The following is a 27,573-nucleotide window of genomic DNA, read 5'->3' as shown; positions in this document are numbered from 1 at the left end:
ATGCATTAAAATGCTAGCACTGCTTCTTCTTGAGTTTCTTCTCTACACACCTGGAATCTTCCAATTTTGTCTCTGTTGCCTGTTCCTACAGCAACATGCTTCCTTCTGCCTAAATTCGCCCCCACCCCCACGACCACCCATTTCCCTCAGTAACTGCAACTCACCCTTTAGATGTTTACTTAAAGCACATTGTAGGCCCTGTGACTTCTTTTTTAAAGACTTTATGGAAGTTTATAATTATACGCTTATGTGATTAGTTGACACTGTCTCCTCCCACTAATCTTTAAAGTTCATAAGGGCAGGAACCACTTCTATCTTGCTCACCATTTTAACTTCCAGGATCTAGCACAGCTCTGTCTGGAACACAGTAGGTACTCCATAAAAACTTGTTAAGTGACAGAACACTAAATTAATCGACCACTATCTCCTAACATTCTGTCTAAACCTGCCAAGTTTCTGTCATTTTCTATAGCTGCTTAGTGTTATAAGGTAACCATTCTGGAAGTCATATTTTTAAAAAAGCGAATGAAGCAAAAGTTTTGAAATGCACATAAACTTCCAATCTGTGAGTTTTACATGCATCTTTAGCAGGAACAGAATGAAGTAAGGACCGCTGTCAGTAAAGGATGCAGAAGAGAAAGATAAAGTAGCAGAAGCTCTTAAGAGGGTCCCCAATATTCAACTGGAACTTAAATACAAGACCGTCCCAAACTACACGTTGCTACTCTGGGACAGAAACGGAAAAGGCATAAGCAAGACAAAGAAAGTTCTCTTCCTGAAGACAATGCTTTGTCCAACTATGCAATGCTCCTAGATTATCCTTAGTTTCTAGCATTTATTATTAAAGACAAACATTCCTCAATGAAAATGTGCCAAGGAAATAAAAAAAACCACTCTTCTTAATTTTCTTAGCAAATCAAGCCTTTAAAGAAGCACCAAGGCCACCTCCCTAAGATAATCACTCATTTAAAAATGTCAAACCTGAACATTTTACCAGAAAGAGGAGCCTCTTCTTACATTGTTCTCTTAATCTCTTAGGCCTTTTATCTTTGATTTTTACCTGATTGTGTTTCTCTCCTCAATACAATGAAACAAAAATTCTGTATGATTTGCTTGTAGTTCCATAGTGTAAATCTAAACTTTTCATTGAAGACATGTGACATTATCTAGACTACTTACTTAAACCCTAAAATTTAAACATATGTATGGAGAAAAATATATAAATACATTTACGTTTCAGCTTTTACATAATAGAATTTTCTTTGTCATTAGAAAATTAATATATCTATTTCTTTCTATCAGAATCCTGAATTACAAGGTACTGAAAATAAAGGCACTTCCAAACCAGACTCTGAAGAAAATACACGTTAGTTCCTATTCTAGAACAAACTCCCAAAATAAAGATGATACTTTGCTCTGTGGGAAAAGGGAAAAGGGGGTGCTCCCTGCCCCTTCTACTGGTTGAACTTCTGGACATATCTTTTTGTAGGTGCTCAGAAACTATTATTTTCTCCTTAGGGAAAGGCCTGGGTAGGGTCCTACATCCTTTCATATCCTACCAACGGATGAGAGGAGTACTCAGGCAGCAAAAAACACCCAGCCACACTGGCTCATATTATGAAGTAGTAGATTTCATTGTTTAAAGACTCCTACTGCTTATATTGTTCCTTCCCCTGAGTTGAAATCTGCCTTCCTGTGATTTTCAGTCCTCAGAGGCATTAGCAGAATCAGTGGGCCGGTCCGTGCGGAAGCTCTTACAGAGGAGGAGTGGATCCCACTCCAGTAGGCTTTTCTCCAGGTCAAACTGTTGGGGTCTTCAACCTATCCCCCAAATGGTTTGCCTACAGACTCTTCAGCCCTGCTCACGCATGGCGGTAACCCTACCTTGTCAAATGCTCCAGAATTAAACGCATAGTTCTGGATGTGAGCTAAGCAGCCCAAAGGAGAGATGTTCTTTTAACTTCAGCATAACTCTGTGGTTAATAAGCAAATGGATTTCTTAAAAAGGCACATGCCATATACGACACAGAATATAAAAGGTTTTCAACTGAATACACGTATCATACAGTTCTAAAATGCTGACTTTTTCTTACATGGCTTCTATAACCCAATTTCTGATCTTATTCTTTAATGAACAGTGTTGGCTGTTCATTAAAGAAAAAACAAACATCTTTTAACACAAATTATAAGATGAAAGGACTGTAAGATGTAACAAGTATAGATAGTCTAATGTAGAGGTGCTTATTAGCTTCAGAAAACCATATAGCTCCTGGCAAACTCATCTGGGTCACAAAGGACTGTCACTGTGTAACAGTGTCATTAAATGGAAATAACTACCTTGTGATTCCCTGTATTCTGGGTTCTTGCTCAAAGATCTTCCAGCTCCGACTAAAGAAAAGACGCAAGACACTGATAGTAAACAGATGACCAAAATGGAAATGGGAATTCAATTCACATGCACAGACACAAAAAGAGAAAGAGAAAGAGAGGAAGAAGTGGTAGTCAGAAATATATCCCCCAAGTTAGACTGAAATGAGATTCAAAGGGTTTGTTTGTGTGTGTATTCCACAGCACTTGAACTGAATCTATCACACCAAAGAACACAGGGCCTAGGAAATGTTTTCAAGCTGCTAAGGTTTATGTTCTCTTCAATTAAAGAGAGTTGATGTTGTAAGGGTCTTCCCCCATTTTCTATTTTTTAAACTTTCAAACATTCAGAGAAGTTGAAAGACTTACTCAGTGAACGCACACCCATATATCTGCCTCAAGAATTCTACAATTAACATTTTATTATATTTGCTTGTAAGGATCTTTTTAATGTATTATTGATCAGCACAAGACAACAGCTGTAGAATTTACAATTTCAGGGGGAAAAATTCCTGCTATCCCTGGTTCAGCACTTATGTTTAAAGTATAGATATAAATATTTCAAATGCTGAATTTGGAGTAATACAATCTTACTTGCATCTGAGGTCTAAATTTTTCTTTAGGCACTTTGGGTAGAATATTTGCTAGGTTATTTATCTGTTTATTTTAATAGCTCAGCACAAAGCAGTAAAATGTTATCTGTTATAATTAACCTTTGGAAGAAAACTTACCTTTGATGGTCTGCGAATGTTTCTAAAATTTTCAAAATTATTTGCAAGCTGCTCATGGTCTTCCACGGACAGTGTAAGTTAACAGCCACAAAACAGTTATAGCAGCTAATACTCATACTAACCTACCACTTAGTAGATACCAATCTAAGTGCTTTGCATATTTAAACTCACTTAATATGTGTAAAATCATCACTAAACAGGTACTATCAATATTATCTCCTCCACGTTAAGAAATATGAGGAGCAAAGAGTTAAAGTAGTAAGGGATTCAAACTCTAGCAACCTAGTACAACTGACTGTGGCTGAAGAGCACACAACACTCTCTAGTAAACAGAAACAATTCTATGCCTCATGGAAATCTAATAGTTAATCTTTACTTCCATTGACTTTATTACAAACTTAACAACTGACTGGTTATTTTCGTTTTGGAAACAATGCTCAAATTCAATGCATCCTTTCCTTGAAATCAACAGAATATTAGTTTATTTCAGAGCAAAAAAATACATGTACAAGGTTGATTATTATATATTTGGATTAGAAAGTAGGTATGTTCACTTAAAACGAAATCAACACCTACATACACACGGTCCAATCTGCAAAGAAAATGTGTGACAACGGACAAGTTAATTAACTGCTCTGAACCTGGGCCCTCAGTGACAAAATGGAGGTAACGATACAAGAGTGATATCCACTTCATGGGATCATTATGAAAATAATATAGGATATTCAAACTTTTGAAGCGCCTGTAATATAATAAGCATTCAATAAACGCCACCTACAAACATACATAAAGCACTCAGCACAGTGTCTGGCACATGGCGGACACTCCAAAATATTGTCAATAGTAATAATAATAGTAATGACGATAGAAAACCAACATATATCAAGGATAACTAACATTTACTAATACAATGGGAACAGGATAGATTCATGTTTTTATTTTAACATTATCAAAGGAATAATTTAAATCTTGGTCAAACAGCCTTCCAGGAGATGGCATCACAAAGGATAGCTCTGATTAAATCAAGATGACTAAACAGTACTGCAATTAAGATTCAGCCAAATAGTCTAATTTATAAATCAAAATTAAATTGTTATCAGCACAAAGTCCGTTCCAGCTATTAAATCATATCACGTCAAAGCAATAATGTTGTCGAAAATCTTTTTTAAAAAATTACTCTAAATATTCAGCTATAGAAACTTAAACCAAGAGGGAGTTGAATTTCTTCCTGTATTTAATGACAAAAGAAGTAATTATGGTTTCTATTCTAATAGTTTAAGTTACAAAATTGGCAGGATTGAGGGATGGCAAAATTGATTCTGAGACTCTCAATTCTCCTAGACATTCGAAAAAGCCAGAAAGAAGGGTGATAAAACAGAAAATCTTCACGGGTGCTTAACAGTCTGCAGATAATTAACAAAATCTTTTACCTCTTCTCTAACTCCAATGGTAGCAGGCAAAAGTGGAATCACTAGAATGAAGAAAAGATTCCCTTGAAAGATTTCTTTCTAATTTAAATGAACAAATTCAGAGGGGTCTAGCTCTTAAGCATAAAAACTTTATTCGAGGACACTTGGGGCCTGACGGGGGTTTATAGAATAGTGATGGAGTCAATGGACAAACCCTCCAGATGCCTTTAAGTGAAAAGTCTTGTTAAAGGTCCAGAGGCTTCCCTTGGTCTGCCCATCAGTGTACTGAGGGGTTACTAAAACCCTGATAATCCATCTGACTAGGCCATTTAGTCTTTGCAGGTACAAATGGCAATTCAGTATACATTTTCTATTACATCTGTATTTCCTCCACCAGGCCTAACAGCATATAAAACAAACAAAAAAAAGCACCGTTTTGTACATATAAAGGCATGTATCAGGGACTCGGGGGGTGGGGGGGCTTTCAAAGCCATGCACTCTAAAAGGATTGATGATGATGACGTGGGGGAAATGGGACAGGAAATGGACAACTGTGTTTTCCCCTGGTTGATAGCATAAAGTAATTGTCTCTAAAAAGGAAAAAGAGTTTCCTTTCGACCACCTTCAACTATTGCATACAACACCTGATGCTGAAGCAAAAAGTGACATTTGTCCTGATATAGGCAAAGGGTCAAATCTGAATTTGTATCAGTGTATTCAACTTCCTTCTGCCATGCTGGTCCCTTCATTTCCATTATTTCATTGCTCTAAAATTATTTGTATATGAATGTTTTTCTCAGATACTAGACTCCACTACTATAGAAGCTATTTATTTTTGGCTGCCAAGTGAGCAATCTCCAGTCCGTAAACAGATGCTAAAATTAAACTACATCCAGGATTTCTAAAATTTCATTGAAACACATTTAATAATTATCAATGGGTTACACCATTTATACAGTATATGTCATGATATGTGGAGCCATAAATCCCCAGAGATGCAAATATGAATTCCACAGCTCACAGCATGTGTAGCTAATTCTACTGCTGTTTTAGAGTTAAGAACTTTGAAAAAAGTCTGTACTTTAATCCAATATCCAGCAAATACAAATGTTTATATATAAACATATATTTTGAGGATATATTTATCTGTACAATAAAATAGTTGGGTGGGGTGAAAGGCAACCTGCCTTTGGTTAACATTTCTTACAGTATGGTCTCAGTGCAAAATAACTTGAAAGCCATCCATGACGAGACATCACTGACTTTCACACTTCTGTACTCATCTTCAAGTACATCCGGTCCTAAAGTTTTCTCTGCCCCACCCACAAAACTACTTTGTAGACTTACTTGTCTACTATGGGTGTTTAATACCTTCCATGTGATAATGATAATGAAAAAAGAACAACATAACCAGAATTTCAAATCCTCCTTCCAACAAATCTTCTATTCCTCCTGGGGCTCCTGGGAGGAAGGAATTACAATTATCTTCTTAAAATGACATCAAGTCTTCTTTTCTCTCTGTGTTAAGTCCCCTTAACACCTAGGCACCTCCCACTGACTCCCAAGTCTGCCTCCTTGTTAAGTTTTGAACAATAAATGCTGTTTTACACCTCAGAGCTCAGAAAAGGCAGCACAGTAGCTAGAGTACGGATGTGACAGAATGTTTTTATTCCACCCCCGAAAAAAAGCTCCCTGTTTTTGACACACTGGAAAATGTACAGCCAGAGAGTGCTTGAGGCAAAGATGCCACCCTAGCCTTACATCTGTCTGCTTTCATTTGTCTACAACTGTGCTTATAGATAAAACAAGCTTTCCAGATGTCATCACAAGCAGGGCTCATATGCTGACTTCACCGAGACACCATTGTTGGCTGCCAGCATAACAAAGTTGTAAAACTAAAATATTTAAACTCTGAGCTACTCAACACAACTTTCAATGTCACACAGGATCTTATTTCAGGTTTAATTAATGTACACCCTAATAAAATAATCATGTGTTAAAAATAGAGGTGGCTGCCATGCAAGTAGATCTCTTTTTCATTCGTCCAACTATTCCAATGGTATACTTGCAGAAATTTCCAAAAGAGAACACTTTTCTATATACACGCAAACCATAAAACCCCCTTAAGTTTCAGGTGCTACATCTCATGGTGCAAGGACTTATATAGTCTCATTATTTAAAATAGGCACAATGAACCTAAGATGAACAAAAGCAATATGCTAGGAGTAGAATATAAAGACACTTTCACTGTGTGAGGGAAAGGCCAATGACAAGTGCAGAGATTACTATAAAACACTGTTATATTATACTTGTCCATATGTGAAGTTTGGCTTCAGGCTACCTGATATCAGGGTGCTTGAAAGTTTGCTTGAAAACACAACATCCCAATGGTTATAATTACTACCCACTGTTCAAAATGAGGACTGCAGTGGTTTCATAATGTTCCTTAATAAAGAACTCATCATCCCTGTACTTCCTGAAAAATTCCTCAAACATCCATCAATCCATACATTCACACTCAGGATTTGTGATTTTCTGTTTCTCTGTACCTACATTACAATTTAGCTTTCATTGAGGGGGTTCCCTGGGGAGCTCAGCTTTGGTTTAAATGATCATGCCATCTAATATAAATTTTCTAGTTTGGAAAAAGAAGCTGATTTATAGTTGGGTACTAAAGACCTCTACACGTCTCTCCTAACTTGCTTTCCTCTGGTCCTGGTAAATCTGTTCTAGGCCAGTTTGTACTTTTTGTAAACCTGGGTCAGGAATGCTCATTAAGCATGTTACTTAATGGCTCTCAAAAACCTGGTTTGTAGGTCATTCTGATTTCGGAGGCCAAATCCATTTCATGGCCACAAGCCTTCTGGAATTTCTGCCCAATTTGATAAGAGACCAACTCTGCATTAACCCAGTCAAAGCATCAACAGGAACTGTCAGGGCTGGTCCTGCACCCCACTGGATTCATCTCATGTTGCCTGAGCTAACAACAAAAAAAGAGTCAGGGCTTTTTGTACTCCTCCTCCCCACCCCCACCTCCACTCCAAAGCACAGTAGAATAAAACATTTACTTCTGATGGCTTTCCAGGGAGATCATTTATTGAGAGGGAAAAGAAGTCAGTTACTTTGCTTCCCACTGTCCTGAATACTCCCATCTTCCTTTGAGCTCTTGAGTTCAAACCCTATGAAAATAAATCACCCCCAAAGCACTCAAGATTTTCCCGAGGGCTTCAGCAGGCTTCCTGCTTCGTATGTTCCCATTCCAGTGCTGGGAAGCTAATGTGTTTTAGGGATGTTTGTTTTAATGCAAATGGATTAGTAGAATCAAAACAACCTGACATGTGGATCCGACGACATCAGAAGAACCTGGCCTCACCCAATCCTCCTAGTTCAGCCTGAGAGGAAGAGGGTAGCCCACAAGGAAGTGTTGGGTGCTACATTTCCAGTCAAATTTCCAAGTGTTATGACAACAGTTATGCATTTTTGAGGCAGAAACAGGCCTATCATTCCTGGCTTCAGAGGACTCAATGATCCTCCACTTCAGTCTGGGGTAAATTTTCACCTTGGGCCATGAAACACGACTGCTAAAGCACATTCTGCACTTAACCACCTCCCACCAGAATGAATGTGTGTCCGTTTTATCACCTTCCCCGTAGTATGGCTGGATAGTATCATCTGAAAGAATCTGTTCATAATTTATTTTGAGTGATGCTGACTTAATCTAGGAGTAGTTATCAGCTTTCCAGGAGATGTATATTCCCACAAACATTGAATGTTACATTAGGTTCTCACATATTTGAGCTAAAGTATACTTTCTGTTCTTTAAAGCTTCCCTGTGTTTCTATGGGGAGCACAAATTATTAAAAGGTAGCAAGCAAAGCAGGAGATTCACAAGACATTTTTAATATCACCTTTGCCTTTAAAAATCAGCTGGGTAATCCAGAAGTGACACCTTCTATATTCTCCTTTTACAGATAAGAGCAGAGAAAGGACCACTCAGTAACCTGTTTGCCTAAGGCAAGAAGGTGAGCCTAGGGCTGCGCTGGAAGTGGCATCAGCTTCCTTGAAGATCAACTAGGAGCACCGTCTTGGGGTCAGTTGCCTTCTGCCAGTTACGGACCGGAGGACATAATAGCAGAAAGTCTGTAAGCCCAGAGAGAGGCAGTTCTGAACACTGAAACCTCACAGGATGAGCAGTGTTACTTGCAGGTCCGTATCTGAATACAACTGCATTAAAAATAACCTAATTTAACAATTCAGAAGTTCTGATATATGTTTTATAAAAATGTATGCGAGACCTAAAAGCCATGGAGAGCCATAACTTTGAGCTGCCTCATTTGTTTCTCTTTTATTACATCCTACACAGTGGGCACGAGCCCTTCACTGAAAAGAGAACATTAAATCTTTATTCTAAACTGTTTTAGCAGAACGATATTAATAGTAGAATATTATTTTGTCTGACTGATAAAATACCATTCAACTAAGACCAAAGAGAGCACTGAACCCCAGCCAAGTCCTGTGAAAAATAAAATGACACGTTATCTTCAGAAACAGTAGTTTCTTGTCAATCTTTAAAATTATGGTGACATTTCTACTGTTACATGCACCCAAAAGCCAAAACCTGGACTGACAGGAAATTTTCAGAAATAAAACATTTCTCTGATTCCCTTTAGTAAGGGAAGCTGCTCTATGAAATATTCTTCCTACCTTATAGGTACGTCAGTTTGGTCTGCTAATGCAGCATCAGTAAGGAGCTAACACTGACACACAAGCAAACCATACTTTGGTGCCACTTTGTTTTCGTGAATATAGAACAACAGATGGAAAAACAGGACATGGTTTCAGTTTTAGAAGAGAGTGTTAAGTACTGGAAAATATTCAGACATCAGTTCAGTGCAATTCAGGAAAGAAAAAGAATATTACTATCGATATTGCCTTATTGCTGGATTTTTGTGCCTTAGTCTTGTGCTACCAAACTATATATTCCACATGGCAGCACAGAGGAAGCAGTTTCCCTCTCCTTATACTTCAGTGTCTATTATTACAGTTTTTGTAAAGTTAGGAAAAAGGCCACAGCAATGGCCTTTCCTTTAAATTAATTTTAATTTCCTATCAAATTCCAAAGGTTCTTTCCACCAATCTACTATTATCTTAATGTTCTAAATAACAAACAAAAATCACAGTATTAATGATAATCTCTAAATTAAGAGTGCTGTTCTTTGTTCTAGGTAACTTCTTGAATAACCAAAAGAATGACATCAGTACTAATAGCTAAACATGGTTTACATAACACTAACAGGCCCACAATTTAACTGAAAAATTACACTGAACCTAGTTTGAACTCACATAAATAAATTAAGCATCTTGACAGGAATATTCACAGTGTATCTACATGAAAGCTACTGAGTCAAACGAATGATTTTACCTGAAAATCTTTTAATACCCTGAAATATCTGATTTGGGACTTAGCCTGCTAACACTTCAGATCAAGTATTGCCTTAGTTTTACACTGACTATAGGTACCTGTAGAAAACGGCTGTGCTAGATGCATTTATGAAATATTTGAATCCTAATTCCTATCGTTCCAGCAGCCATGAGTGCTACCCAATCAGGAATAAAGACTAAAAAACTCTCAACTAGATCAAAACCAAAAACAATCTGAAAAGATAATGAATGGCCTGAACAAGATAAACTGATTTTTTTTGCATTAAAAATACTGATTAGTAGATGTGGTCAAAATTACAAATAAAACAATTTTGGGGATCCCAAAAACATCTACATTCTGCTTCAGTCTATACTAATTCTTCCCCTATTTTCTGAAATGTTAAGTTAATTCAGTATGAACCTTTATGTTAAAACAATGAACCAAAACACTGAGATTAAAAATTAACATACTGCCTTTCTAAGCAAAAGCTGTCCAGTAAAAATATAATGTGATCCATACAAGCAATTTCATGTTTTCTAGTGACAATAACAAAAAAGTGAAGAGATAAAATTAAATTTAATTTTAATAATATATTTTACTTAATTCATTATGTCCAACATATTATCCATTTATATATAATCAATATAAAAAATTCCTAATATTTTACATTTTTTTGACACTAAGTCTTTGAAATCTAGTAAGTATTCACTTTTGCCACCCACACACCAATTCAGCATTGAATACCTGAAATGTGGAAATGCAACTAAGGAAATCAATTTTTAATTTTATTTCATTTAAATTTAAATAGATGTAGCTGGTGGCTAATGTATTGAATAGTGCAGCTCTATAGTATAATAATACTAATTTAACCTTGCATTGAGATAATAGTGTTAACATGCAGCAAAATCTTAGGACTACAGAAATCTTTTAAAAAGACAAAGTAGAAAGCATCAATAGTTGCTGGCCTAAGAGAAGGAGGGCTGAGTTGAAATGCTGTATATGTAAATATGATCCATGGTCCACATAAATGTGTTTCTGACATTTTACATTTTCTATGCACATGTGTGGCGATGTGTGATTTAGCTTCCTAAAGAGAAAAACACATCATCCATCTTCAAAGGCTCTCAGCTGATATTTTATGTTACCCACCCTTTTCTTCCCCAAAGGCTAACCCCATGGCAAGCTTGAAGCACTTTCAAAAGGAAATATTTTCGAGTGATTTGAGTGTCACATGGGGGTGGGGGGGGGGGGCTGAAGTTTCTTACCCTCTAAAAACTCGGATCTCTCCATATGTTCAGATGATTCAGAAGAATGCTAACAAAACTTCAGGAGGAAGTAGAAATACTGCTCAAAGCCCCTTGGCAGTGATGTGCGAGTCCTGGATTGTCTGCCACTGATGAATTATGCTACCTCGATCAAACTATTAAGTTTTCTAATGCATATTTAATTAACAATAATCATTTCTTCTTCCTTTGAAAAAATGTTTTGTAAGAAAAAATAAGCATATCCTTCTATTCTTTCAATGACATGCAAATTCACGTCTAATTTAATAACCAATTCAAATATCACTCCTTTCAAATCAGAGACCCTCCCTATTATTAGAGTGAAATCTCACCTTTGCACAAATTTCTTTTATTAGAACAAATCTTAGAGTCTATTTACTCTATATTAGATTCGTGCATGTGTATATGTATATATATATGCATATATGTGTGTGTGTGTGTGTGTGTAAGAAATATTTCTAAGAGAGGGTCTTTACTCTTAATGTGCTTACTCTCTAGTCGAGGCGATAAAAACAAAGTTGAATTAGCAGTTCCTAGCCACAGTCTGGTAGAGGAGAGTTCCATTAAGAAAGACTTGTGGGATTTAGGGAAAAGAAAATGGTAAACTTCACATGAGCCATGTTAAAATGAAAGTGGAGGAAGTTTACTCCATTGAAAAAGTCAAGTTATCAGGTGAAGATAAATACTCCATCTTGTTCACTTGTGAAGTACATGCCAGTGTGCCTGTGTCTGTGGGTGTTCCAGGGTGGAGGGTGGAAGGATCCTAGTCTCTTGGAACTATTTGCATTGCAGTTTATACTTCCTTTTAAGTCATAAGGAAACAGGAAAACTAAAAACTATGACTGGAAGTGTGTTTATGCTGTCAAATTAATCAAAATATTTATTTCTCCAAAAATATATTTATGTCTATAGCATGCTAAATAAATAGAACTAGTAAACCATACCCAAGAAAGCCCATGCACTTTTGCTTTTACCAAATGATTTAGTGAGAATCAGCTGTTTGTTCTTAAGACTTGATTATGACAGTTTTGTCTATAATTGTAATTTCACAATTTGATGGAATATTATATAAAATAATAAAATATGACTGTAAAAGAAAATGTTCAATTTACTCAAACTAAGTTTAATGCTTTTTTACCCATATTGATAAAGATGGGTCACTGAAAACAAAACAAAAAAACAAACAAACAACAACAAAAACCCCAACTTAACAATGCTCCTCTCAAATCGGTGTGGACAAGACAATTTTAAGAGATCAAAGGATTCCACATTCCAGACTACTTCATTTGTGTCTACGTTCACTTTAAAAGTAATCAAAGGTGAAAATATTAGTATTCATTAGAGAAGTGGTTTATGCAAAAAGTCAACTTAAGATTCCAATCAGCATACCCAATCCATACTTAAAGTAAAGGAAGGCCTTGGTCTAACTTTAAAATTTTGGAGAATCAATGCACTACTTATATATTTTAAGTTTAAAATGCTTGTGGCATATGTTTTGTTCGTTTGCTTGTTTTTTATGATACTGATTCCCCTCTTCAATGGATCAACCAGCTAACAACTGGTGCTGATTACAAAAGATAAGAGGGATTTTCTACTGTGTATGGTTTCCTCAAAGCAACAAAAGCACAGTTTGAAAATTACTTTAATATGTGTTTATATGGCAGGTTGTGAAGATGTTCCTGCTGAGATGTTATGGTCCATTGAGAAATCACATGATGTATCTCCACTCCTTTAGGAATACATGCCAGGCATCCAAATAACTAGCAAAAGTGTCATCCTTTGGGGACAGCAAGTCCTGCCCACTTTTTCTCTCCTATAGCTATTCATAGAGTTTACTCAATAATAGGTATCAAGCATCATTACCAATCAGTCAACAGCAAACTGCTGTTAAAATTTTTATGGGTAATCTGCACTGGTGTATTTTAAGTGAATTTAATATGTGGATAGTTTTTTTTTTTTTAACCAGCATTCATTACTAAATGACATTCTGTGTCATTAGTATAAATAATATTCTGAACATTGCAGTGTATTATGAACACCTTCTCCAATGATTATCTATTCTGAAACAGATTTAGAGTTCCTCTGCTTTTATTTTATTTTAAAATTTCCTAGAGGAAATTGTAGTGAGTGACTAAACACCTGGTTTGAATATAAGTCCTGTTTTTTTTCTCATGGGCAGGCACCAGGAATGGAACCTGGGTCTCTGGCATAGCAGGCGAGAATTCTGCCTGCTGAGCCACCATGGCTCTCCCACAAGTCCTGTTTTAGAGAAGCAAATTATGCATGCAGTGGAAGCACTCATTAACCAACTTTACTAAAACAGGTGAGCAAAGACACTGATCTGTGTTTCTCAGGAAACACACACACAAACAAAACAAAAACGAGACCCTCTAAATATCCATTATCAATCAGTACAGACTGATAGAGTTTAAAGTCAGAAAGAAGTTTTGTTTGCCTGATTCACATCCAAATCCAGTCAACAACCTGAAGATAAAAACCACAGATGCAGAAGACTTCTTCAAAGTACAATGCTGAAACAGATATAATGAATTTTTAATTAGCTATGGGGATGTGTATGAAGGAGCAAACCATGGGTTCATTCAGAGCTTTACTAAATATCTAACATAAGTCAGGCACCATGCTAGGAGGCTGTAAGGATGAATGGAATTCTGATAAAATCCTTCAGCTCTGGAGTGGCCTTTCCTTCCCTCCTTTCTTTAGTTAATAAACATTTAATGCACGCCTTACCTGTGCTAGGGACTGAGAATAGGGAAACCAAATAAGACCCTCAGAGAGCTTATACAGTTTAATAAAGGGGCACACTGCTTGCCCAGAGAGCAAAGAAGGCTTTCCAGTAGAAGGGACCTTATCATCTTAATTTATTAATTATAGAAGTTGTAGGTTCACAGAAAGATCACGTAAAAAATATAGTGTTTCCATTTACCCCACTATTGTTGACACTTTGCATTAGTGTGGTACCTTTATTACAACTGATAAAAGAATATTGAAATTGTATAGGATAAGCAGGTGAGGTCAAGGCATCTAGGGAGAGGTGGCAGCAAATAATGAGACACAAAGGATGGTATGTACAGAGAGAGTAAGTATCCTGGAAAGATGAGAGCATGTAGGACATGGAGAGGTTTGATGAAAAATGAAGTTACTGAGGCAGGAAGGGGCCAAATTCACAGTCCTCCTCAACTAATACTTACTGACTGCATGCTTGGGTGCTGAGCTCTGTTCTACACATGGAGATACAACAGCTGAGCAAAACCCTAAAACCTTTTCCCTTGTGAAGCTTAAATCCTGGTGGAGAAGACAAATAATAGAAAAACTAAATAAAATAGTCATATTAAATCATATTAAACTTCTAAGGAGGTAAAAAGAAAGCAGGGAAAGGGGATATGAAATGCAGGGAGGAAGGCCAGAAATTTGATATAGTAGCCAAGGAAAGACTCATCAAGGAGACTTCTGAATCAAGAACAGGTATCTGGGGTAAAAGCAATCTAGGCAGCAGAAACAGCAAGGAAGCCAGTGTGGATAAAGCTGAGTAAGTGAAACAGAGGTGAGGAATGAGGTCAGAGAGGTAAGGAGAGGGAGGCAGGCTAAGGAGACCTTGTAAGTGACCAAAGGCTTCAGCTTGTACTCTGGGAGATGTCTCTGAGTTTTGATTCAGATTTGGTAGGCCTTGTTGAGGAGACTGAGCTTTTCTTTAACACAGGACAACGCCTTTTAGGAACTGGAGGTAAGAGCAGTTTAGAGGCTAGAAGATCAGTTAAGAGGCTTTTGCAGAGATCCCAGGAGGAAAAAAATATTAGGGTCTGAATAAAGCAGTGATGGAACATTGACTCGTACCTAAATCACAATGCAGATAGTAAAAATGGATGATTGTTGTTTAACCTACTTTGCTTCTCTGGTTTAAAACGACAGGAAGAAAGAAGAGAAAAATTAGCAGCAGCAAAGTTTCCTGAAGATTGCTTAAATTCAAGATAAAATGAAACTGCTGTTCTGCTCTGCATGGTGGGCTCCTTTTTACCCTAGAGGTCATGCACCCACTCTGAGAATCTGGGGCTCTGGGTGCCAAGAGACCATTGCGGACTTAGACCACATATGCAAAAGCATCAGCACAATGACATGAATGTCAATCTGACCCCTGAAGAAACCACAGACACCTGGTTCCCAGGGCACCTTACCCAGAGATTCTCAGTAAACCTGGAGGTGCTCAACATGTGGACTGCATAGGAGTGTCAAAAGTGCCAAGCGGAGGCTAAATTGAGCTCAGTCCTGGCTGGCCAGTACTGAGCAAGTGCTCTGGTTTTAGCGCCACCTGTGCAGAAAGACCCTACGTAGGCTAGCTGAGGCCGGGTGGGTGGGACCTGGAAATCTGCATTGTAATTATGGCCCTGAGAAAACTGAAAAGTTAGGACCAACCATGACAGGAAGCATCTTAGATTCAGGGAATATTACACTACCCTGGACTATACAAACTCCTACTACAGAAAATTTCTTTTCCTTTTAAACATAATGATGCCAGAATCCATGATGTGTTGTTTTTAGCTGAGATAGAGTAAGTACTCAGAGACTGCATTTCCCCACCAAATGAATCTGTTTAGGGTATATTCACGAATAATATAGGTTTATTTCTTCAAAGCTAGCATTGTACTATTAAAAATAGCATCACTGGGCAGTGTAACAGTGGCTCAGGGGCAGAATTCTTGCCTGCCATGTGGGAGACCCAGGTTCGATTCCCAGTGCCTGCCCAGGCAAAAAAAAAGAAAAAAAGCATCATTTTACCATCTACAACAAACATTCAAATGGGCCCTAAATTGTGCTCAAGCACAATTACCGTAATGTCAGTTGAGATTTTACGATACAACTGTGAGGCACTTTATTTTTAAGGCAGTTTAACCTGCTTCATTTCTAAGAACAGACAAATTTAAGTTTCAAATCTAGGGTTCTCAATAAGATGATTAAGCTATGCTCAGCAGTTTCTTTAAATATTTGAGAGAATTTTCATCATCTAAACATTTATGGTCACAACAAAATCGAGTGTGTTGTTTTGTTTTCATCTGGGGAGGGGTTGCCTCAGCAACTCAGAAACTCTAGCAAGCTCACAAGAATCACAGAAATTGATTAGAAAACCCTATTTGAACACGTCCATTCAAACTGAGACACCTAGCAAAGTCACTGACTTGTCTGCAGTTTGCAAGGCTATTATCTGGAGAATGTATTCTTTTGAAAAAGGTATCTTCCCACCTAAAGGATTTGATTTCTTATCATCATATCAGCAGTGGCAGCTGCCTTCTTTTACATGGGCAGGCACTGGGAATCGAACCTGGGTCTCTGGCATGGCAGGCGAGAATTCTGCCACTGAGCCTCTGTGGCCCTCCCGCAGTGGCAGCTTTGAAACAGTACCACCACCACTAGCAGCAGGAATGGCCCATGATGCTCTTTTCTGAAAACAGAGTAATTCTACAGACTATGTTGTGATGCAGATGCTCCCCAGAGTCTGGTATTCCCTGGTGTAAATAAAGAAAGGAGCTTGGGGAGTCTGTTTTCCCGTGCTGGACACTAGGGCCCCATTACACATATGGCCATCCCAGGAAGACCATCCTAATGCACGCTCTAAGCAGCCGTCTTTGGAGCTACACCACTGGAAGGGGCTCCCTGGTCATAGCAAAAGGGTGAGGGAAGAGGTTCCCCAAATGCTCAGCTTATGACCCAGACTTAATTTTCAGATATCGGAGAGAACAGACAATGTCTCACTTATCCTAAAAACATCCCGGTGACGTAGATGCAGGCAGTGATTATTCTGTCCACTTTAGATGATGAAAAGTGTGCACTGAGAGTTTTAATAATGTTAATCAAAGTCTGCTTTATCAATAAAATCAGTGACCATGCCTGTGATATCTACCTGAACACTACATATGCTCTAATTCATTTATCGATTGCCTACTATATGTCATACACTATACTGGAAACCAAGTACACTGAGGTAACAAAGCAGAAATGACCTCTGCTCTTATGGAGCATACACAGCCAGGTAGAAGGGAGGAATATTAGATGAATAAACATAAACAAATGCAGGGTTACAAAGTGTAAAAAGTTCCATGAAGGAAATGTATAGTGGCCATGAAAAGACAACTAAGGAGAAGTCATTTAGACTGGGTAGGTTAAGGAGAATCTCTCTGAGGAAATGACGTTTAAGCTGAGAACAGAGTAGGGCTTAGCCAAAGAAAGAGTTGAGGCTAAAAACGAAATTATGAGAGAGGGGATATGGTACACCATTGAAAGGGCAGTTAGACAGAGGAAAGAGGTTTTAGCCAGTCATCCCTATAAACAGAAAGAGAGTCTTAAAAAATTCTGTTTCCTTCACTGTCTCCTATCTTGAACCATGATACCAAATATTGGGAAAGTGCACGTTGTTTAAGAGTAAGGAGACCTGGGTTCCAGCTCCAGCCTGATGTCCACATCCCACCTCCCGGTTCCACTGCCCTCGAGGCAGTGAGCTCCTATGTAGGAGGGGTCTAGTCAGCTTCAGGCTGCAGGGTATCCGCTGGGAAAATGAATGTGAACACAACATAAAACCTGAAAATTCCAAATACATTTGCAATATTATTAGTTAATAACAGCTTAGTAGTTAATACAATCTCTCTACCTGTCATAAGAGGAACACAGAGGCATTCAAATTTTTGAAATATATACACTAATAATTATGGATAAAATATGCATTCTTCCTATTTGTCAGCCATTATACCAAGCTGTTTACAAAGTTACCTCACTTCATCCTCACATATATCTTCTAAACAGGGTATTATTATTCCCATTTTACAAGTGAGACTCAGGTTAAGTACATTTATGGAGGTCATGTAAATGCTAGTGCTCAACTCAGGCAATCTTATTCCAGAGCCACATTTAGGAGTTACTAAATTTATTTATTAACTTAATTAACTGTATTACTTTGAGAAATAACCTGAGAGTTAAAATATGTCATACTAGCTCCCACAATTTTTCCTACGACATCTCAAATCTAACCTTCTATCTGTACTGCCATCAAATATAGCTCCTCCCTGAATATCTCATCTAGCTTCTAATTGGTCTAACTGCTTAAAGTATAGTCAATCTCCCATCCATCTGCCTGATTAATATCTATGACATAAAATTTTTCAGAACTCAGCTTTCTGGATATCATTCTTCCATTTTAAGCCTTCAGCAGCACAATGCCACCTAAAAAACGAAGGCCAAATTTCATAGCTGGGTATTCTCACAGATCCTGAGCTCCGACTGCTTCCAACTTCTCCTGAATTCCTCATTTCCACATCCATCCACTCCAGCCCACTGGCTGAAGCACATCTCTAGCCATCTCCATATCTGACTCTGAACACCTGCTTTCACTTATTCTCTTTCTCCCTGCCTCCCTCCAAGACTACTTTTCTCCCTGTTCAGACCCCTTTCCATCCACTAAGACAACTCATGTCCGATATGCCCCATTACCCTGCTGCAGTGCTCAGGAACTTGCCCACCCCAAACTCAGGGCATTAAATGAGTATCCAATTCACTGTTCTTTTACCACATCTTAAAGTGTTATTTAATATCTATACTTTTAACTTTCTACGTGTGTATAACCTGTCTCTGTAATCATATGAAAACTCTTAAAATGACAAGAACAAATACTGTATTTTTAAAATTTTTACAGGGTTAAAACCCCACATAGATAATTTAAAAAATATCTAGAATGTGCTGGTTTGAAAGGATGTATGTACATTAGAAAAGCCATGTTTTAATCCTAATCCCATTTTATAAAGGCAGCCATTTCTTCTAATCCCTAGTCAGTATTGTATATTTGAAACTGTAATTAGATCATCTCCCTGGAGATGTGACTCAATCAAGAGTGGTTGTTAAGCTGGATTAGGTGGAGACGTGTCTTAATTAGTTTACTGGAATCCTATAAAAAAGGAAACATTTTGGAGAATGTGAGAGGATCTGAGAGAGCAGAAAATGCCAGAGCACCATGAAAAATGCCACCGCAGAGAGTCCACCAGCCAGTGACTTTCGGACATGAAGAAGGAAAATGCCTCCCAGGGAGCTGGAGAGGAAGCCAGCAGATGATGCCGTGTTCGCCATGTGTTTGCCATGTACCCTTCCAGCCGAGAGAGAAACCCTAACTGTGTTTACCACGTGCCTTTCCAGATGAGAGAGAAACTCTAACTTTGTCATGTGCCTTTCTACTTGAGAGAGAAACACTGAACTTCATCGGCCTTCTTGAATCAAGGTATCTTTCCCTGGAAGCCTTAGATTGGCATTTCTATAGACCTGTTGTAATTGGGACATTTTCACAGCCTTAGAACTGTAAACTAGCAACTTATTAAATTCCCCTTTTTAAAAGCCATTCCATTTCTGGTATATTGCATTCTGGCAGCTAGCAAACTAGAACATAAACAACAACAACAAGAAAAACTTTCAGCCCCTTAAAGTGTATCACTATACTTCATGAGTGATTGAACCATTAGTCTCCTTTGTCCTTGCCCATTGGTTACAAAAGCAAGCAAGATGCCATTCCATCTTTTAGATTTGTTTGCAAATTCTGGTAAAAGAACTTAGTTTTGCAGGAAGAAGGGATATGGTAGACAGAAAAATAATGAATGGTCTTTCAATCATTTTTAAATACAGATAACAAAAGAGCATACCTAGTGGCAAAATAGGAAACACCCGCTGCTCCAGTTTTAAGATTATACTCTTACTTGGTATCCGTTTGGTGCTTTAAATCTAATAAATACTTTCACAGGTAGGAGAGAGGCAGACAGCTATGAAGTTGTGTCATGTCCCACATCTAATAATTGACCATCAGTATTTGAACCAACATCTACAAGGTGGTGTTTCTCCCAGTAACCCAGCACAAACTTCAGAAGTACTGCAAGTAGTGTCTTGCAGCAGGGACTCAAGAGTCAGACTTTGTGAATTCAAATCCCAGATCTCCGACTTACTAGCTGTGTGACACTGGATGAGGTACCTAAATGATCTGTGCCTCAGTTTCCTCACCTGCTGAATAAAGTTAGCAACTAGACTTAAGACATAGAGTTCTGTGGAAACGAAATTAGCAAACATCAAGACTCAGAATAGTGTCTGTGTAGGTGTTCTGTTTACTATTGTCATTCTACAATATGCTCCTTACTCGTGTGTGTGTGTGTGTGTGTGTGTGTGTAACAGAAATTTAATTAGCCTTCCAAACATGCAGCTTAAGTCACTTTTTCATATGAATAGGCAAGGGTTATTCTTTTCATCAAAAATCTTGAGGAACAAGGGTAATGATTACCCTCATGAGTCAGTGTTAAAAACCATCCCTCAGCACATTTCTTGGCCACTAATAATGACAATATCTTGCTTTTTAAATGTAATCCTCTTAAAGTTCCCAACTGTCAATATTTCACCTGTACAACCATTCAGATGGATGGATGGATGGTAGATAGCTGGGTGTACAGATGGTATATAGAAGGTGAATAAAATCTTAGATTCATAAAGGGTGAATGGTCTAATGAGGTCCTGAGTTACACACGAACTCTAATAAAGATGAAAGGGAGCCTGGTAAATCCTCTCCCACACTTGGTTTGATGGGGAAGTTGAGCCCACTAAGAGCAAGATGAGAGGCGAAGAGGGTCTGTTAACTCTTCTCTGTGCTGAATGTAATCAACACTCGAAGGAAAAGCAAGAAGCTCAGATCTGGGTGAAAGAACTCTTGTGGATTGTGGCAGATACCCACAGAAAGCCACAGGCTTTGGTATAATGGTTGAATTGCTAAAGACCATAAAAATGTGAGTAAAATCCAGGAATATCATGACATGTTTTACTTGCATATTTAAAATGGATTTCTTGTTTGAAGGACACTGTTTAACTCTGCATTTCTTAAAATGTATTTTATAAAATACAACTTCCATGCAAAAGGGGTCCCTGGACAAATGTGTGTGGTGAAAGTATAAATTTTATATGCTAACTCTACCATATTTTGGAATATGTGTTTGCATGTGGGCATCAGTTACGTTAAAAGGTTCTGAAAATTTTACAGCTAAAAAAAATGGGCTAGGCAGGCCATGATGGCTCAGTGGCAGAGTTTTTGCTTACCATGCCAGAGATCTGAAAAAAAAAGCTAACACTACATTTTTAACCCAGTTTTTCTCAAACTAATTTGGTCTCCAAATTTTGTAAAGCACCTTTATTAACATCCCAAAGAACCAATGTTTTCCCTTGGGAGCACTCCTTTTGACACATTTCTGTTTTGAGGTTTTTTTCCACCTCTTACCCTTGCTTGGTGTGATGCTTTCACTTGAAGAATGTCACTCTGGCACTTGGATTTCTATCTATTAAGATTTAGAGTCAAGTTCCTCCCTAGGTCTGAAAAGGCCATAGACTCAAGTAGGAAATTTGGACCAAGTCTTAGCTAGAATTAGAGGAAATCCATACTTTATATAAAAATGCAATGCTGCTCTGTTTCTTAAGATTTCTATCAGCAGTAAGATTCATTCTGCTGAAAGGGAAGGAAATGATATCCAGGTTCTCACTTTATGATTATGAGATGGTGTTAATCCCTCAGAGGGCAAAATAAATGTATAAATATCATAAGGCAGTTTCATGTGGTTTTATAAAAGTAAGAGCTATCACATTGCATATTCTAATGTACCTTAGATTTATGGGATTGGGATTTAATCAATGAAGTCTTATCAACAAGACTTTCCAAAAATAGCTGAGAACTGTCATGACTATTAAATGAATTATCTCTTGCCCCAAGACAAATGTTTATATGAAGAACTGAACTTGTCCATGCTTTGCTATAGAAAGCATATGAAAGAAAAATGGAGAGAAAAGCAATCAGGAAGAGGGAAAAATATCAAAATATAATATATATGTTTCCCACACCATATTAGCAAGCAAAATTTCTAATCAGGATTGGATGTTTACAAATGGTTACGAAAGGGAGCAAAATATCCCTTCTCCCAGTGCCCAGCTCCCAACATGACAGCGTGAATGTGCCCCAGGAGATGAATCAACAATCCTGTGCTTATATGAATTTATGTTCTAACAGATCAACCTAAGCAGTTTTTGTTCATTTTTGTTTCTCAAATGTACTTTTCTTAAATATCAGAAATAAATATACAGGTACAAAGACAGTGATAAAGAAGGAATGGATGACTGTGTAACTTTCAACATCAAACAATATGGCTCTTTGGGATTTGGTATCCAGTAAATAGTAATATAGCAAATTGAAGAGACGAGGAAACCAGGGTCATGAAGCCCCTCATAAAAAATATGATTAATGATAATCTTGGCACACTGGCTCAAATAAGGCCTATCTAATTATACCTAGCAACTTCTTACTATTGCTGATATCTATAGACAGGGCACTATTTATTCATTTTATTTGTCACCAGAATGTCACAAACATATTAGGATATACAAACTACAGATCAATAACACCTTTATAAATATTTTAAGTACCATTATTTAGCAATTATGTGGGCCTCTTCATGTGCTAGCACTATAGAATTTTTAACATGCCGATAAGCCCATTAAACATATTTATGGTGATAGTTATTAAGTTCAAGGGGGTTCATCCTGGAAGTATAGCTCAATAAGAAAAACAACCTTGTAGTGAATCAGAAAGCCTATTTATTCTTGTCAAAAAAATGAGGATTCCCTAATCTTGTATACATACTCAGCACTTACAGGCATATTTTAGAATCTATGAGGAAAGTATGCAAGTAGCAAAACGTGACCTGCAGCTGTTAGGATGACAAAGAAAACGTATTGCTTATTAGACATTACTGTGGCAAAACTACTCATTTCTCTAAGTCCTAGTTTCCTCAACTGGAAAATGAGGATTTACCTGAATTGTATGTGAAATTGTATACAAACATAAATTGTCAGTAACTATATTCCCAAAGAAATTTGTGCAATTTAGTGAGACTCAAGCTTCTTAGAAGTTCTAGAAATAATTGCTTTAATTTTGGATTATATTTATCAAGTCCAAATATTCTGTAAGAATTGTCTCTCTCTTTGACAATGGCATCTACTCCATACTATATGATGTGCTTGATAAGCTTCCATGATATATTTATTCCTGAAATGGCTTGGTCAATAAAAATCTTGCAGTTTTCCTGAATTCAGAATAAAATGTAAAGTCTCAAAAGAGACTCTGCAAGCTATAAAAAAGATGCAGAGTCTCAAAATAGTGAGATTCGGCCAAGGTCTGTGAAAATTTAGTAATCTCTATAACCTTTATACAAAATTAAGGAGAAATAAATTAGATTTACTATCTTAGAAATGTTTGGCCATCCTGATCAAACATCAGTGAAAAACTGTAGAAACATCTAATGGTTACAAGCAGCTCGAATTCCAGATAACATCATTTTTAGAAGTACCACCTTTGGAACATCTTTAAAGTGTAGTAGATTAAGAAAGAAGAAGAAGAAGAAGAGTCTAGAGTGGAACGCCTGAGCTTGAAATCTAACTCTTCACCATTTAGGAGCTAGGTAAATTGGGGGCAATTCACTCAGTCTCTCTGATCCTTGGTTTTCTCAACTAGAAAATGGGAAGAACAAAAAAAACTTAGGGCAACTGTGAAGATTAAATGAGATAGGAAGGATAAATCTCTCAGTATCATTATAAATATCAAGTCAGTGCTATCCTGCCTAGCAAATTATATGCTACCTCATGTTACTGCAATTTTCTAATAAGTCAGCACTGCATGGGCCCCAGTGCTGAAATTTTTTACTCTAATCTTTGTTTATAGAAGGAGTCAATAATCCAAACAAAGAACATTCCAGTATGCAGTGCTGATGGTTACTTGATAAAGCGGGGCCTGGCACTAACACCAGGACGGGCTATCTATTAAGGTGAAAACACATAACTTTGATAATGAAGCTGTCTCCTGATTTATAGAAGCTAGGCTGTCTTAACTCTTGGGATTCAGAGCCAAGCAAGATCTAGAGAAAATCGTGCCTGTAGGGGAGAGGAGAGGAATGTGCAGGCTAGGATATACAGAGAGAATATGTTAAGCTTGAAACTCTAAATCTGTTCATGAAAGAAAAGAGTGTGCTAAGTACACAACGGATGTTTAAAAGGAAAATCAGAGAGGTTCTAAGTCCCATATTAGTAACAGCTACACTGCCAGCAAAAAAAAATTTTATACACTTTCCTCCGCTAAATTCTTCCTTAATCACAGAGCCAAGAACTTCACACAGGTAATTTGAATTTCATTTGAGCGTTGGTAATAGCACTAACCACCCCAGCAGAAAAACCAATTTTCTTAAGCTGTGAGGCCTTTCCTCTCATTTTAGCAGATTTGTAGGATGGTCACAGGTACACAAAGTTTCACTAATCACATTTACAATCTCTTTCAAAAATTCTCAAGTACTGCAACCAGAAACACTTCCCCAAATAAACAATTTGATTGTGGCTTTTTGGTAGCTCTTTTCACTTTTATTCCAAAGTCTTAGTAATCACAGAGGGTGCAAGGGTAGTTCAGTGGTAGAATTTCTGCCTACCACACAGGAGCCCTGGGTTTGATTCCCAGCCCCCGCACGTCCCAAAAAGAAAAAGAAAAACAAACAAACAAAAACTATTATAAATTTGCTCCACTAAAATATGGATGACAATTTTAAGTTAAAAAAACAATCACACTGACTCTGAAAAACGTGTTACATACATAATAAGTTTTTGGAAATGTCACAGAAATACATGAGAGAAGATGCAGGCCACCTACTTCTCTTTGGATAGGACCTCAAAGGACCTCCAGGACGACAATAACCATTTATCAAGTAAAGGCCTGGACAGAGTTCACTTCATTCCTGGGACTATCTGTGATCCCACACTCAAGTCAAACAAATGGTTTCCTATGTATGTCTCATGATTTCTTGCCCCGTACCATCTGTTGGTACAGTCAAATCCCAACTATTCTTGTTAGCTCAGATTTAAAAAAAAAAAAAAAAAGGTAGTCTTCTCTGGAAAGCTCTCATCACTTTTTGGGCTAGAAGGAACCTTCTTCCCTTTTAAGCACCTCCATAGCACTTTACATCTTGACATCCCATATTGTACGTAATATTTTCTACCCAGCATTGCAATTACTTATGGAGATCTCATCTCTCCTTCTAGTCTATAAGCTTCCCGAGCGCAGGGTGTTTGTTTCCTTCTTGCATGTTTCCTACTCAACAACTTATTAATCATAGGCCCATAATGAACACTTATTGAGTTAATAAATGGATTTTAATTAAATGTAGTATTAGTGTAACCCCAAAGACAATTGAGGATATTCTATTTGTTCAGAGGGTAGCCTAATGAGAGCTTTCCAAAGATAAGTTAAACTTATACAATAATGATATGACATGCTTCATAATTATAACACTCCACTACAGATGAGAATGCAAATTCTATAAATGCCTTTAATCACTGAGTATTGATTACATATCAGGCATTTTACTGATATGTAAAAGATATCAAAATAAGGAAGAAATAGCTTCTCCACCCTTGAGGAATTTAAAGTTTAATGAGAGAACTAAATCATGAGACTGACAATGACAATATAATGCGTAAATGCTACATAACAAAGGTCTGCACTACTCCTTTCTCTAAAATTTAGCATATAAACAGATTTTAAAATTCAGCAATAAAGTCAAAAGGAGATTGTTTCTAGTTCTGCTGAACAAGTGTTGTCTTTTGGTGAAAGATATGTTGAACTTGATCTTCATGGACATTTTTCAACCAATCAGTCAACTCTTAAGTAGATTTCAGTATGCAGGACTCCTGCCATATACTTGAGCAAACTGTAGCCTAAATCACCAACATCTTGAAATTCAAAATACAAAGCAAAAAAGAGACATATTTCTTATATCTCTCACCACTAATACTCAATACAAACAATGCAATTCCTTTTGACTCTCTCTTTACAAGTCTTTTTTGTTCTTCTGATTTTTTAATTATTTTTTATTTTAAAATATTTTCAAACTTAGTTATAAAATATTAGCCACCCCATACAGAGAACTCCAACATACCCCTACCCCAGAAAACTAGATTCATCAATCTTAATATTCTGTCACATCACTCTGTCGATCCATCCATCTATCCATTTTCTGAACCCTTGCGTATAGGTTATATATTTCACGCTCCTTGAATACTTAACACTGCTATGCACATTTCCTAAGAACAAACACATTCATTCAGTCATGTAACCAACTTAAGTACAGTTATCAAGTTCAATAAATTTATCATTGATTTAAAGCCCTTAGTCCAATTTTTTCATACGTCCCAATAATGTCCCTTTTTTTAGTTCCCTGGCTGCTAAAATAATTCCATTGAGTGTGCTGGATTAAACAACAGCAAATTATGGACTTAAGGTTTTGAGGTTAGGAGAAATTCAAAATCGGGGTATCAGCAAGATAATGCTTTGTCCCCGAAGATGGTGGCATCCTGTGGCTGGCTGATGCGATCCTTGAATGTTTAGCGTTTCTGTCACATGGCAATGCACATAGCGGCATCTTTTCCTCCTTTGTCTTCCAGTTTCCACAGACTTCCAGATTTTTGCTCTTCCTATGGCTTTCTCTCTGGGCCCCTTCCTTAATACCTCCAGTAATAGGACTGCAATCCATCCTGACTCAATTGGGCTACACCCTAACTGAAGTAACCTCATCAAAAGGTGCTATTTGCACCAGGTTCATGCCCATGGGAGTGGATTAAGAAAATTTAAGGGATATATAACTCCAAACCAATAGTCTTCTTCAGCCTTTTCTCCTCCCTTGCTAGATCATATTCAGGATCATTATGTATCATGTATTACATTTGTTATTGTCTTTTCAGTTGCCTTTTTTTTAAACTATGGGAACATATATGTAACATAAACATCACCATTTTGACCACTCCCAAGCAAATCATTCAATAGGATTAAACACATTCACAATACTGTAGTCCCCTCACCACCACTATTACTAAAACTTGTCCAGATAGGAACCCTACACCCATCATGCATTAACTGCCCGTTCTCCCTGCCCCTGGCAATTTGTACTCTTCTTTCTGTCACTGTGAGTTTGCACAGTTTCTTCATCGTTACTATGGGGATTAAATTAAACATTATAAATCTGTAAATAATCTTGTTGCTTTGATACCAACTTAACTTCAATAGTATATACAAACTAAGTTCCTATTCCCCTCCATCTCCAAATTTTTATGTAATTTTTGTCCCAAATTATTCGTTTCTGCATTATGAGTCCCAAACCACTGATTTATCTTTACATTTTATGCGTTTACCTTTAGATCCTGTAGGAACTAAAATGTGGAGGTGTAAATCAACAATAAAATAGTGCTGGCATTTATATTTACTCCTG

The 27,573-nt window shown here is 37.3% G+C and overlaps 1 protein-coding gene and 1 non-coding gene across 20 annotated transcripts in view; one reads left to right on the top strand and one right to left on the bottom strand.

Annotated features, from left to right (window-relative positions):
- BNC2 (basonuclin zinc finger protein 2) overlaps positions 1-27,573 on the bottom strand; it is a 406,556-nt gene that overhangs the window by 45,253 nt on the left and 333,730 nt on the right. The gene's annotated exons all lie outside the window — the stretch shown is intronic.
- Positions 24,711-24,781, top strand: TRNAG-ACC (transfer RNA glycine (anticodon ACC)). Its single transcript has one exon. It is a non-coding gene; the product is annotated as a tRNA-Gly (tRNA).

The sequence above is a fragment of the Tamandua tetradactyla genome, chromosome 2 (assembly GCF_023851605.1).
Source record: "Tamandua tetradactyla isolate mTamTet1 chromosome 2, mTamTet1.pri, whole genome shotgun sequence".
Classification (NCBI taxonomy): domain Eukaryota; kingdom Metazoa; phylum Chordata; class Mammalia; order Pilosa; family Myrmecophagidae; genus Tamandua; species Tamandua tetradactyla.
This window is presented reverse-complemented; position numbering and strand designations above follow the sequence as displayed.